This window comes from Tachyglossus aculeatus, chromosome Y3, assembly GCF_015852505.1.
Source record: "Tachyglossus aculeatus isolate mTacAcu1 chromosome Y3, mTacAcu1.pri, whole genome shotgun sequence".
Classification (NCBI taxonomy): Eukaryota; Metazoa; Chordata; class Mammalia; order Monotremata; family Tachyglossidae; genus Tachyglossus; species Tachyglossus aculeatus.
The window spans coordinates 1,485,345-1,498,586 of NC_052095.1; the positions used below are offsets into that span (position 1 = coordinate 1,485,345).

The window sequence follows — 13,242 nt, forward strand, 5'->3', positions numbered from 1 at the left end:
CCAATCCCTTCCAAAAAAAAAAAAAATCCCACCTCCTCCAGGAGGCCTTCCAGGATTAATCCCCAACATGGCCGCTGCCCCCATTCATTCATCCATTCAATCGTATTTATTGTTTTTATTTTTTATGGTGACATTTATTAAGCACTTACTATGTGCCAAGCACTGTTCTAAGCGCTGGGGAGGTTACAAGGTGATCAGGTTGTCCCCCGGGGGGCTCACAGTCTTCATCCCCATTTTCCAGATGAGGTAACTGAGGCTCAGAGAAGTGAAGTGACTCGCCCCAAGTCACCCAGCTGACAATTGGTGGAGGTGGGATTTGAACCCATGACCTCTGACTCCAAAACCCGGGCTCTTTCCACTGAGCCATGCCGCTTCTCTATTCTAGCCTGTGAGCCCGTCGTGGGGTAGGGACCGTCTCTATATGTTGCCGACTTGTACTTCCCAAGCGCTTAGTACAGTGCCTGGCCCTTAGAAAGCGCTTAACAAATACAATTTAATAATAATGATGATAATAATAATAATAATAATAATAATAATAATAATAATAATGACATTTGTTAAGCGCTTACTATGTGCCAAGCACTGTTCTAAGCGCTGGAGTGCTTACAAGGTGATCAGGTCTCAGTCTTTATCCCCATTTGACAGAGGAGGGAACTGAGGCCCGAATAATAATAATAATAATAATAATAACAATAATAATAATAATCATAATGGCATTTATTAAGCGCTTACTATGTGCCAAGCACTGTTCTAAGCGCTGTGGTAGTTACAAGGTGATCAGGTCTCAGTCTTCAACCCCATTTGACAGAGGAGGGAACTGAGGCCCAGAGAATAATAATAATAATAATGGCATTTATTAAGCGCTTACTATGTGCAAAGCACTGTTCTAAGCACTGGGGAGGTTACAAGGTGATCAGGTTGTCCCACGGGGGGCACACAGTCTTCATCCCCATTTGACAGATGAGGGAACTGAGGCCCAGAGAAGTGAAGTGACTTGCCCAAGGTCACCCAGCTTACAAGTGCCGGAGTCGTAATTTGAACCCAGGACCTCGGACTCCCAAGCCCGGGCTCCTTCCATTGAACAACACTGCTTCTCAAAAAAAAAAATAATTGGAGAGGGGACGGGGAGGATTGATGTATGTGTGTTTGTATGGATGATGGGCGCGTGTGCGCTTGGGGATTCATTCCGTCGTATTTATTGAGCGCTTCCTGTGTGCAGAGCACTGTACTAAGCGCTTGGGAAGGAAAAATAGGCAACAGATAGAGACGGGCCCTACCCAATAATGGGCTTACAGTCTAGAAGGGGGGAGACAGACAACAGAACCAAACCTAATTCATTCATTCCATCGTATTTATTGAGCGCTTCCTGTGTGCAGAGCACTGTACTAAACGCTTGGGAAGGAAAAATAGGCAACAGATAGAGACGGGCCCTACCCAATAATAGGCTCACAGTCTAGAAGGGGGGAGACAGACAACAGAACCAAACCTAATTCATTCATTCCATCGTATTTATTGAGCGCTTCCTGTGTGCAGAGCACTGTACTAAGCGCTCGGGAAGGACACATAGGCAACTGATAGAGACGGGCCCTACTCAATAATGGGTTCAAGGTTTAGGAGGATGGACGTGGGCATCGCTGCATGCGTGGGACAGGCCCAAAGTGCAGGAGCGCTTAGTCCAGTGCTGTGCACCCAGGGAGGCGCTCAGTAAATACCCCTGAATGTACTGGGCGGTGGACGAGTGGCGTCGGTGGTCTCCGCTCTGGTGGTCGGTGGCTCGGCCTTGTGGGAAAACTGGCTCTCGTGATGGGAAGACCCCCCTGCAAAGGAGATGGGGCGGTGAGGCCTATGGCCTGGACGCCCCCCTTAGCGACCCCCCTCCCCCCATCCTTTTCCGCCCCCTCTCCCGGCTCCCGAGGCCAAGCGCTTAGTACAGTGCTCTTGCACACAGTGAGCGCTCAATAAATACGATTGAGGCCAGAAAAGTTGGCGGGGAGGGGACTCCAAGACTCGCCCTTAAAATAATAATAATGATAATAATGATGGCATTTATTAAGCGCTTACTACGTGCCAAGCACTGTGCTAAGCGCTGCGAGAGAGACAAGGTGATGAGGTTGTCCCCCGGGGGGCTCACGGTCTTCATCCCCATTTGACAGAGGAGGGAACTGAGGCACAGAGAATAATAATAATAATAATGACGGCTTTTATTAAGCGCTTACTATATGCCAAGCACTGTGCTTAAGCGCTGGGAGAGAGACAAGGTGATGAGGTTGTCCCCCTTGGGGGTCACGGTCTTCATCCCCATTTGACAGATGAGGGAACTGAGGCCCAGAGAATAATAATAATAATGAGAGTATTTGTTAAGCGCTTACTCTGTGCCGAGCACTGTGCTAAGCGCTGGGGAGGTTACAGGGTGATGAGGTTGTCCCCCGGGGGGCTCACGGTCTTCATCCCCATTTGACAGAGGAGGGAACTGAGGCTCAGAGAATAATAATGATGATGAGGGTATTTGTTATGCGCTTACTATGTGCCAAGCACTGTTCTAAGCGCTGGGAAGGATACAAGGTGATGAGGTGGTCCCCCGGGGGGCTCACGGTCTTTATCCCCATTTTCCAGAGGAGGGAACTGAGGCTCAGAGAATAATAATGATGATGAGGGTATTTGTTAAGCGCTTACTATGTGCCAAGCACTGGTCTAAGCGCTGGGGAGGTTACAATAATAATAATAATAATAATAATGAGGGTATTTGTTAAGCGCTTACTATGTGCCCAGCACTGTTCTAAGCGCCGGGGGGATACAAGGTGATCAGATTGTCCCCCGGGGGGCTCACCGTCTTCATCCCCGTTTGACAGAGGAGGGAACTGAGGCCCAGAGAAGTGAAGTGACTTACCCAAGGTCACACAGCAGACACGTGGCGGAGACGGGATTCGAACCCATGACCTCTGGCTCCCAGGCCCGGGCTCTTTCCACTGAGCCACGCTGCTTCTGATCACCTTGCATCCCCCGCGGCGCTTAGAACAGTGCTTCGCCCATAGTAAGCGCTTAACAGAGAAGCAAGCACCGCGGCTCAGTGGAAAGAGGCCGGGCTTTGGAGTCAGAGGTCCTGGGTTCAAATTCCGACTCCTCCAACTGTCAGCTGGGTGACTTTGGGCAAGTCACTTCACTTCTCTGGGCCTCAGTGACCTCATCACTCAAATGGGGATGAAGACCGTGAGCCCCCCGGGGGACCACCTCATCACCTTGTAACCTCCCCAGCGCTTAGCACGGTGTTTGGCACATAGTAAGCGCTTAACAAATACCCTCATTATTATTCTTCTCTGTGCCTCAGTTCCCTCCTCTGTCAAATGGGGATGAAGACCGTGAGCCCCCCGGGGGACCACCTCATCACCTTGTCTCCCCCTCAGCGCTTAGAACAGTGCTTTGCACTTAGTAAGCGCTTAACAAATACCCTCATTATTATTATTATTATTCTCTGGGCCTCAGTTCCCTCCTCTGTCAAATGGGGATGAAGACCGTGAGCCCCCCGGGGGACAACCTCACCACCTTGTAAACTCCCCAGTGCTTAGAACAGTGCTTGGCACATAGTAAGCACTTAACAAATACCCTCATTATTATTATTATTATCTGGGCCTCAGTTCCCTCCTCTGTCAAATGGGGATGAAGACCCTGAGCCCCCCGGGGGACAACCTCATCACCTTGTCTCCCACTCAGCGCTTAGAACAGTGCTGGGCACATAGTAAGCGCTTAACAAATACCCTCATTATTATTCTTCTCTGGGCCTCAGTTCCCTCCTCTGTCAAATGGGGATGAAGACCGTGAGCCCCCCGGGGAACAAACTCATCGCCTTGTATCGCCCCCAGCGCTTGGAACGGTGCTTGGCACATAGTAAGCGCTTAACAAATACCAACATTATTATGATCATTGTTATTATTTGGGCCTCAGTTCCCTCCTCTGTCAAATGGGGATGAAGACCGTGAGCCCCCCAGGGGACAACCTCATCACCTGGTAACCTCCCCAGCGCTTAGAACAGTGCTCGGCACATAATAAGTGCTTAACAAATACCATAATAATAACAATAATAAAATGGGGATGAAGCCCGTGAGCCCCTCGGGGGACCGCCTCATCGCCTTGTAACCTCCCCAGCGCTCAGAACAGTGCTTGCCACATAGTAAGTGCTTCCCAAGTACCATCATCATTACTATTATTAATTCACAAGTACCATCATCCTTACTATTATTAATTAACTGATTAACTATTAATTAACTAATTAACAAGGTGATCAGGTGGCACGGTCTTCATCCCCATTTTCCAGAGGAGGGTACTGAGGCCCAGAGAATAACAATGGTAATGATGGTATTTATTATTGATTATTATTATTTATTAATTATTAATTAATAATTAACAAATGTCATCGTTAATTAATGAACGAACGGGCTTCTCGTCTGGGGGGGGGGGGGGGGGGGGGGGGGGGAGGTCTTCCGAGCCTGGAGGTGAGTCTTAGAGGTCAGAGGGCTGAATGCTGGGGGGCGTCTCTTCAGTAGCCGTGGGCCGCACTCCTGTTCCTGCTGAACTGAGCCAGTGAGTCAAGGAGAACTGATATCAGCTCAGTAGGCACCGGAGGGTCAGTCCAGTTCTGCAGGCCCGAGGCGTCTCCCCCGCCCCCCTAACCCCCCCTGGGAGCCGGGAATGCCTGTGCTCAGCGCTTAGAACAGTGCTTGGCACATAGTAAGCGCTTAATAAACACTATCATCATTATTATTACTATAGTCAGCGCTTAGAACAGTGCTGTGCACATAGTAAGCGCTTAATAAACGCCATCATCATTATTACCATAGTCAGCGCTTAGAACAAGTGCTTAATAAACACCATCATCATTATTATTACTACTATAGTCGGCGCTTAGAACAGTGCTGTGCACATAGTCAGTGCTTAATAAATGCCATCATCGTTATTATTACTATAGTCAGCACTTAGAACAGTGCTGTGCACATAGTAAGCGCTTAATAAATGCCATTATCATTATTATTACTATAGTCAGCGCTTAGAACAGTGCTTGGCACATAGTAAGCGCTTAATAAACGCCCCATCATTATTATTACTAGTCAGCGCTTAGAACAAGTAAGCGCTTAATAAACACCATCAGTATTATTATTACTATAGTCAGCGCTTAGAACAAGAGCTTAATAAACACCATCAGCATTATTATTACTATAGTCAGCGCTTAGAACAGTGCTGTGCACATAGTAAGTACTTAATAAACACCATCATCATTATTATTACTATAGTCAGCGCTTAGAACAGTGTTTGGCACATAGTAAGTGCTTAATAAACACCATCATCATTATTACCACTATAGTCAGCGCTTAGAACAAGTAAGCGCTTAATAAACACCATCATCATTATTATTACTATAGTCAGCACTTAGAACAGTGTTTGGCACATAGTAAGTGCTTAATAAACACCATCATCATTATTACCACTATAGTCAGCGCTTAGAACAAGTAAGCGCTTAATAAACACCATCATCATTATTATTACTACTATAGTCAGCGCTTAGAACAGTGCTGTGCACATAGCAAGCGCTTAATAAACGCCGTCATCATTATTATTACTATAGTCAGCGCTTAGAACAGTGTTTGGTACATAGTAAGTGCTTAATAAACGCCATCATCATTATTATTACTATAGTCAGCGCTTAGAACAAGTAAGAGCTTAATAAACACCATCATCATTATTATTACTATAGTCAGCGCTTAGAACAAGAGCTTAATAAACACCACCAGCATTATTATTACTATAGTCAGCGCTTAGATCAGTGCTGTGCACATAGTAAGCGCTTAATAAACACCATCATTATTATTACTATAGTTACCACTTAGAACAAGAGCTTAATAAGCACGATCAGCATTATTATTACTATAGTCCGTGCTTAGAACAGTGCTGTGCACATAGTAAGCGCTTAATAAACACCATCAGCATTATTATTACTATAGTCAGCGCTTAGAACAATGTTTGGTACATAGTAAGTGCTTAATTACGCCATCATCATCATTATTACTATAGTCAGAGCTTAGAACAAGTAAGAGCTTAATAAACACCATCATCATTATTATTACTATAGTCAGCGCTTAGAACAAGAGCTTAATAAACACCACCAGCATTATTATTACTATAGTCAGCTCTTAGAACAAGAGCTTAATAAACACCACCAGCATTATCATTACTGTAGTCAGCGCTTAGATCAGTGCTGTGCACATAGTAAGCGCTTAATAAACGCCATCATCATTATTATTACTATAGTCAGCACTTAGAACAAGTAAGCGCTTAATAAATACCATCATCATTATTATTACTATAGTTAGCACTTAGAACAGTGCTTTGCACATAGTAAGCGCTTAATAAAAACCATCATCATTATTATTACTATAGTCAGCGCTTAGAACAGTGTTTGGCACATAGTAAGCGCTTAATAAACACCATCATCATTATTACTGCTATATTCAGCGCTTAGAACAAGTAAGCGCTTAATAAACACCATCATCATTATTATTACTACTATAGTCAGGGCCTAGAATAGTGCTTGGCACATAGTAAGCGCTTAATAAACACCATCACCATTATTATTACTATAGTCAGCGCTTAGAACAGTGTTTGGCACATAGTAAGCGCTTAGTAAATGCCATCATCATCATTATTATTACTATAGTCAGCGCTTAGAAAAGTGCTGTGCACATTGTAAGCGCTTAATAAACGCCATCATCATTATTATTGTAGTCAGCGCTTAGAACAGTGCTGTGCACATAATAAGCGCTTAATAAACACCATCATCATTATTATTACTATAGTCAGCGCTTAGAACAGGGCTGTGCACATAGTAAGCGCTTAATAAACGCCATCATCGTCATCATTATTATAGTCAGCGCTTAGAACAGTGCTTGGCACATAGTAAGCCCTTAATAAATGACATCATTATTATTATTACTATAGTCGGCGCTTAGAACAGTGCTTGACACATAGTAAGCCCTTAATAAACATCATCGTTATTATTACTATAGTCAGCGCTTAGAACTGTGCTTGGCACATAGTAAGCGCTTAATCAACGCCATCATCGTTGTTATTATTAGTATAGTCAGCGCTTAGAACAGTGCTTGGCACATAGTAAGCGCTTAATAAATGCCATCATTGTTATTATTATTATAGTCAGCGCCTAGAACAGCGCTTGGCACGTAGTAAGTGCTTAATAAATGCCATTATTATTATTATTACTATAGTCAGAGCTTAGAACAGTGCTTTGCACATAGTAAGCGCTTAATAAATGCCATTATTATTATAGTAAGCGCTTAAAAAGTGTCATGATTATTATTATTCTAGCGGACTCTCCCCCGGCGCTTTGCCTGATAAATAAATCGATAAATAATAATAATATTGATGGTATTTGTTCAGCGCTCACTATGTGCTGAGCACCGCTTTCCACGCCAGGGGAGATACAAGGTCATCGGATAGGCTCCCGGTCAATCAATCAATCAATCAATCGTATTTATTGAGTGCTTACTGTGTGCAGAGCACTGTACTAAGCTCTTGGGAAGTACAAGTAGGCAACACATAAACACAAATGGGGTCTTCATCCCCATTTGACAGACGAGGGAACTGAGGCCCAGAGAAGTGAAGTGACTCGTCCAAGGTCACACAGCTGACAAGGGCTGGAGGCGGGATTAGAACCCAGGACCTCCGACGCCCGAGCCCGGGCTATTTCCACTAAGACAGGCTGCTTCTACGGCCCAGGGAGAAAAAAGATGATGGTATTTGTTAAGCGCTTACTATGTGCCAAGCACTGTTCTAAGCTCTGGGGGGATACAAGGTGATCAGATTGTCCCACATGGGGCTCACAGTCTTCATCCCCATTTTACAGATAATAATAATGGTGTTTGTGAAGCGCTTACTATGTGCCAAGCATTCATTCATTCAATCGTATTTATTGAGCGCTTCCTGGGTGCAGAGCACTGTACTAGGCGCTTGGGAAGTCCAAGTTGGCAACATCTAGAGCCGGTCCCTACCCGACAGCAGGCTCACGGTCTAGGAGGGGGGAGACAGACGACAAAAAAAGCATGTTAACAAAATAAAATAAAATAGAATAAATATGTATTGTCAGCTGTGTGACTTTGGGCCAGTCACTTCACTTCTCTGGGCCTCAGTGACCTCATCTGGAAAATGGGGATGAAGAGTGTGAGCCCCCCAGGGGACAACCTGATCACTTTGTATCCTCCCCAGCGCTTAGAACAGTGCTTGGCACATAGTAAGCGCTTAATAAATGCCATTATTATTATTATTATTATTATTATTACTATTATTATGTAGGCGTAAAAGAGTAATAAATATGTACAAACATATATACATATATACAGGTGCTGGGGGAAGGGAAGGAGGGAAGGCGTGGGGGATGGGGAAAAAGTGAAGTGACTTCATTACCATCGTCAATCGTATTTATTGAGCGCTTACTGTGTGCAGAACACTGTACTAAGCGCTTGGGAAGTACAAGTTGGCAACATATGGAGACAGTCCCTACCCAACAGTGGGCTCACAGTCTAAAAGGGGGAGACAGAGAACAAAACCAAACATACTAACAAAATAAAATAAACAGAATAGATTGCCCAAAGTCCCCCCGCTGACAATTGGCAGAGCCGGGATTTGAACCCAGGACCTCGGACTCCCAAGCCCGGGCTCTTTCCACTGAGCCACGCTGCTTCTCTGTTTTAAGCCCCGGGGGAGGGGGGGGGGGGGGCGGAGACAAGGTGATGATGTTGTCCCCCAGGGGGCTCACGGCCTTCATCCCATTTTACAGATAATAATAATAATGGTGATGGTATTTATTAAGCGCTATGTGCCAAGCACTGTTCTAAGCGCTGGGGGGGTTACAAGGTGATGAGGTTGTCCCCCGGGGGGCTCACAGGCTTCATCCCCGTTTGACAGATAATAATAATAATGATGATGGTATTTGTTAAGCGCTTACTATGTGCCAAGCACTGCTGACAGATAATAATAATGATGATGGGATTTGTTAAACGCTTACTATGTGCCAAGCACTGTTCTAAGCGCTGGGGGAGGTTACAAGGTGATGAGGTTGTCCCCCGGGGGGCTCACAGTCTTCATCCCCATTTTACAGATAATAATAATAATGATGATGGTATTTGTTAAGCGCTTACTATGCGCCAATTGCTGTTGACAGATAATAATAATAATAATGGGTAGGGACTGTCTCTATATGTTGTCAAATTGTACTTCCCAAGCGCTTAGTACAGTGCTCTGCATACAGTAAGCACTCAATAAATACGATTGATTGGTTGATTGATTGATTGATTGATGATGGTATTTGTTAAGCGCTTACCATGTACCAAGCACTGTTCTAAACGCTGGGGAGGTTACAAGGTGTTGAGGTTGTCCCCCGGGGGGCTCACAGTCTTCATCCCCATTTTACAGATAATAATAATAATGATGATGGTATTTGTTAAGCGCTTACTATGTGCCAAGCACTGTTGACAGATAATAATAATGATGATGGTATTTGTTAAGCGCTTACTATGTGCCAAGCACTGTCCTAAGCGCTGGGGGGATACAAGGTGATGAGGTTGTCCCCCGGGGGGCTCACAGTCTTCATCCTCATTTTAAATACAATAATAATAATGATGATGGTATTTGTTGAGCGCTTACTATGTGCCAAGCACTGTTGACAGATAATAATAATAATGGGTAGGGACCGTCTCTATAAGTTGCCAACTTGTACTTTCCAAGCGCTTAGTACAGTGCTCTGCACACAGTAAGCGCTCAATAAATACCATTGATTGATTGATTGATTGATGATGGTATTTGTTAAGCGCTTACTATGTGCCAAGCACTGTTGACAGATAATAATAATAATAATGACATTTATTAAGGGATTACTATGTGCCAAGCACTGTTCTAAGCGCTGGGGAGGTTACAAGGTGATGAGGTTGTCCCCCGGGGGGCTCACAGTCTTCATCCCCATTTTATAGATAATAATAATAATGATGATGGTATTTGTTAAGCGCTTACTATGTGCCAAGCACTGTTGACAGATAATAATAATACTGGGTAGGGACTGTCTCTATATGTTGCCAACCTGTACTTCCCAAGCACTTAGTACAGTGCTCTGCACACAGTAAGAGCTCAATAAATACGATTGATTGATTGATTGATTGATGATGGTATTTGTTTAGCACTTACTATGTGCCAAGCACTGTTCTAAGCACTGGGGGATACAAGGTAATCAGATTGTCCCCCGTGGGGCTCCCAGTCTTCATCCCCATTTTCTGGATGAGGTCACTGAGGCCCAGAGAAGGGAAGTGACTTGCCCAAAGTCACCCAGCTGACAAGTGGTGGAGGCGGGATTCGAACCCACGACCTCAGACTCCTAAGCCCGGGCTCTTTCCACTGAGCCGCGCTGCTTCTTCCACATGAGGTAACTGAGGCATGGAGAACTGAAGTCCATTCCTTCATTCAATCGTATTTATTGAGCGCTTACTGTGTGCAGAGCACTGTACTAAGGGCTTGGGAAGTCCAAGTTGGCAACTGACTGATAATAGTAATAATGATCATCATCAATCGTATTTATTGAGCGCTTACTGTGTGCAGAGCCCTGTACTAAGCGCTTGGGAAGGACAAGTTGGCAACATATAGAGACAGTCCCTACCGGACAGTGGGCTCTTTTTAAGAACTTACTATGTGCCAAGCCCTGTTCTAAGCGCTGGGGAGGTTACAAGGTGATGAGGTTGTCCCCCGGGGGGCTCACGGGCTTCATCCCCATTTGACGGATGAAGGAACTGAGGCCCAGAGAAATGAGGTGACTTGCCCAAAGTCACACAGCATATATGTGGGGGAGGCGGGATTTGAACCCACGACCTTGGACTCCGAAGCCCGGGCTCTTTCCACCGAGCCACACTGCTCAAACCCAAGCCGCTTCGCTTCTCTCGGCCTCAGTCTCCTCCTCTGTCAAATGGGGATGAAGACCCTGAGCCCCCCGGGGGACAACCTGATCAAATTGTCCTTCCCAAACGCTTACTACAGTGCTCTGCACACAGTAAGCACTTAATAAATACGATTGAAGATCAAATTGTCCTTCCCAAGCGCTTAGTACAGTGCTCTGCACACAGTAAGCGCTCCATAAATACGATTGAATGAATGAATGAGTGAAATGAATGAATCGCCTTGGATCTTCCCCAGCGCTTAGAACAGTGCTCTGCACACAGTAAGCGCTCAATAAATACGACTGACTGAATGAATCAATGAATGAACAGTGCTTATAATTCAATCAATCATATTTATTGAGCACTCACTGTGTGTAGAGCACTGTACTAAGCGCTTTAAATTCTATTTATAACATAATTTGTTATATATTATATTTGTAAATATAATATTTACAGTATATATGGATCAATGGGAAGCAGCGTGGCTCAGCGGAAGGAGCCCGGGCTTTGGAGTCAGAGGTCCTGGGTTCAAATCCCAGCACCCCAAATTGTCAGCTGGGGGACTTTGGGCAAGTCACTTCACTTCTCTGGGCCTCAGTGACCTCATCTGGAAAATGGGGAGTATTCATTCATTCATTCAATCGTATTGATTGAGCGCTTCCTGTGTGCAGAGCACTGTACTAAGCGCTTGGGAAGTCCAAGTTGGCAACATAGAGAGGCGGTCCCTACCCAACAGTGGGCTCACAGTCTAGAAGTCTGATTAAGACTGTGAGTCCCCTGCGCTTAGAACAGTGCCTTGCACATAGTAAGCGCTTCATAAATGCCATCATTATTATTATTACCAACAATTCTCTTTATTTTCATTCATTCATTCACTCAATCGTATTTATTGAGTGCTTCCTGTGTGCAGAGCACTGTATTAAGCACTTGGGAAGTACAAGTTCATTCATTCATTGTCGTATTTATTGTGAGCGCTTCCTGTGTGCAGAGCACTGGACTAAGCGCTTGGTAAGTACAAGTTCATTCATTCATTCAACCAATCGTATTTATTGTGAGCGCTTCCTGTGTGCAGAGCACTGTACTAAGCGCTTGGGAAGTACAAGTTCATTCATTCATTCAATCAACCGTATTTATTGTGAGCGCTTCCTGTGTGCAGAGAGAGCACTGTATTAAGCGCTTGGGAAGTACAAGTTCATTCATTCATTCATTCAGTCGCATTTATTGTGAGCGCTTCCTGTGTGCAGAGCACTGGACTAAGCGCTCGAGAAGCAGCGTGGCTCTGTGGAAAGAGCCCGGGCTTTGGAGTCCGAGGTCACGGGTTCAAATAGCAGCTCCGCCAATTGTCAGCTGGGTGACTTTGGGCAAGTCACTTCCCTTCTCTTTTTAGACTGTGAGCCCACTGTTGGGTAGGGACCGTCTCTATCTGTTGCCAACTTGGACTTCCCAAGTGCTTAGTACAGCGCTTTTCACACAGTAAGCGCTCAATAAATATGATTGATTGATTCTCGGTGCCTCAGTTCCCTCATCTGGAAAATGGGGATGAAGCCTGTGAGCCCCACGTGGGACAACCTGATCACCTTGTACCCCCCCACCCCCTGCACCAAGCACTTAGAACAATGCTTGGTACACAGTAAGAGCTCAACAGAATTAATAGAAAGAGCCTAATAGCTCAGAGAAGCAGCGTGGCTCAGTGGAAAAGAGCCTGGGCTTTGGAGTCTGAGGTCATGGGTTCAGTACAGTGCTCTGCACATAGTAAGCGCTCAATAAATATGATTGATGGTGATCATGGGTTCAAACCCCGGCTCTGCCAATTGTCACCTGGGTGACTTTGGGCAAGTCAGTTCACTACTCTGGGCCTCAGTTCCCTCTTCTGGAAAATGGATGAAGACTGTGAGCCCCCCGGGGGACAACCTGATCACCTTGTAACCTCCTCAGCGCTTAGAACAGTGCTTGGCATATAGTAAGCGCTTAATAAATGCCATTATTATTATTATTCTCTGGGCCTCAGTGACCTCATCTGTCAAATGGGGATGAAGACTGTGAGCCCCCCGGGGGACAATCTGATGGCCTTGTAACCTCTCCAGCGCTTAGAACAGGGCTTGGCACAGAGTAAGCGCTTAATAAATGCCATTATTATTATTATTATTATTAATAAATGCCATAAAAAAGTTCATTCATTCATTCATTCATTCCATCATTTCTCGTGAGCGCTTCCTGTGTGCAGAGCACTGGACTAAGCGCTTGGGAAGTCCAAGTTGGTGACATG

General features: G+C 45.1%; 1 protein-coding gene across 1 annotated transcript in view; it reads right to left on the reverse strand.

Moving 5' to 3' along the window:
• Positions 1–1,570: 1,570 nt before the first annotated feature.
• LOC119946712 (aminopeptidase O (putative)) overlaps positions 1,571–13,242 on the reverse strand; it is a 142,612-nt gene continuing 130,940 nt past the window's right edge. The window contains exon 17 of the mRNA XM_038768126.1: positions 1,571–1,819. The gene's annotated coding sequence lies outside the window, so the exon portion shown is untranslated. The remainder of the gene's footprint in view (positions 1,820–13,242) is intronic.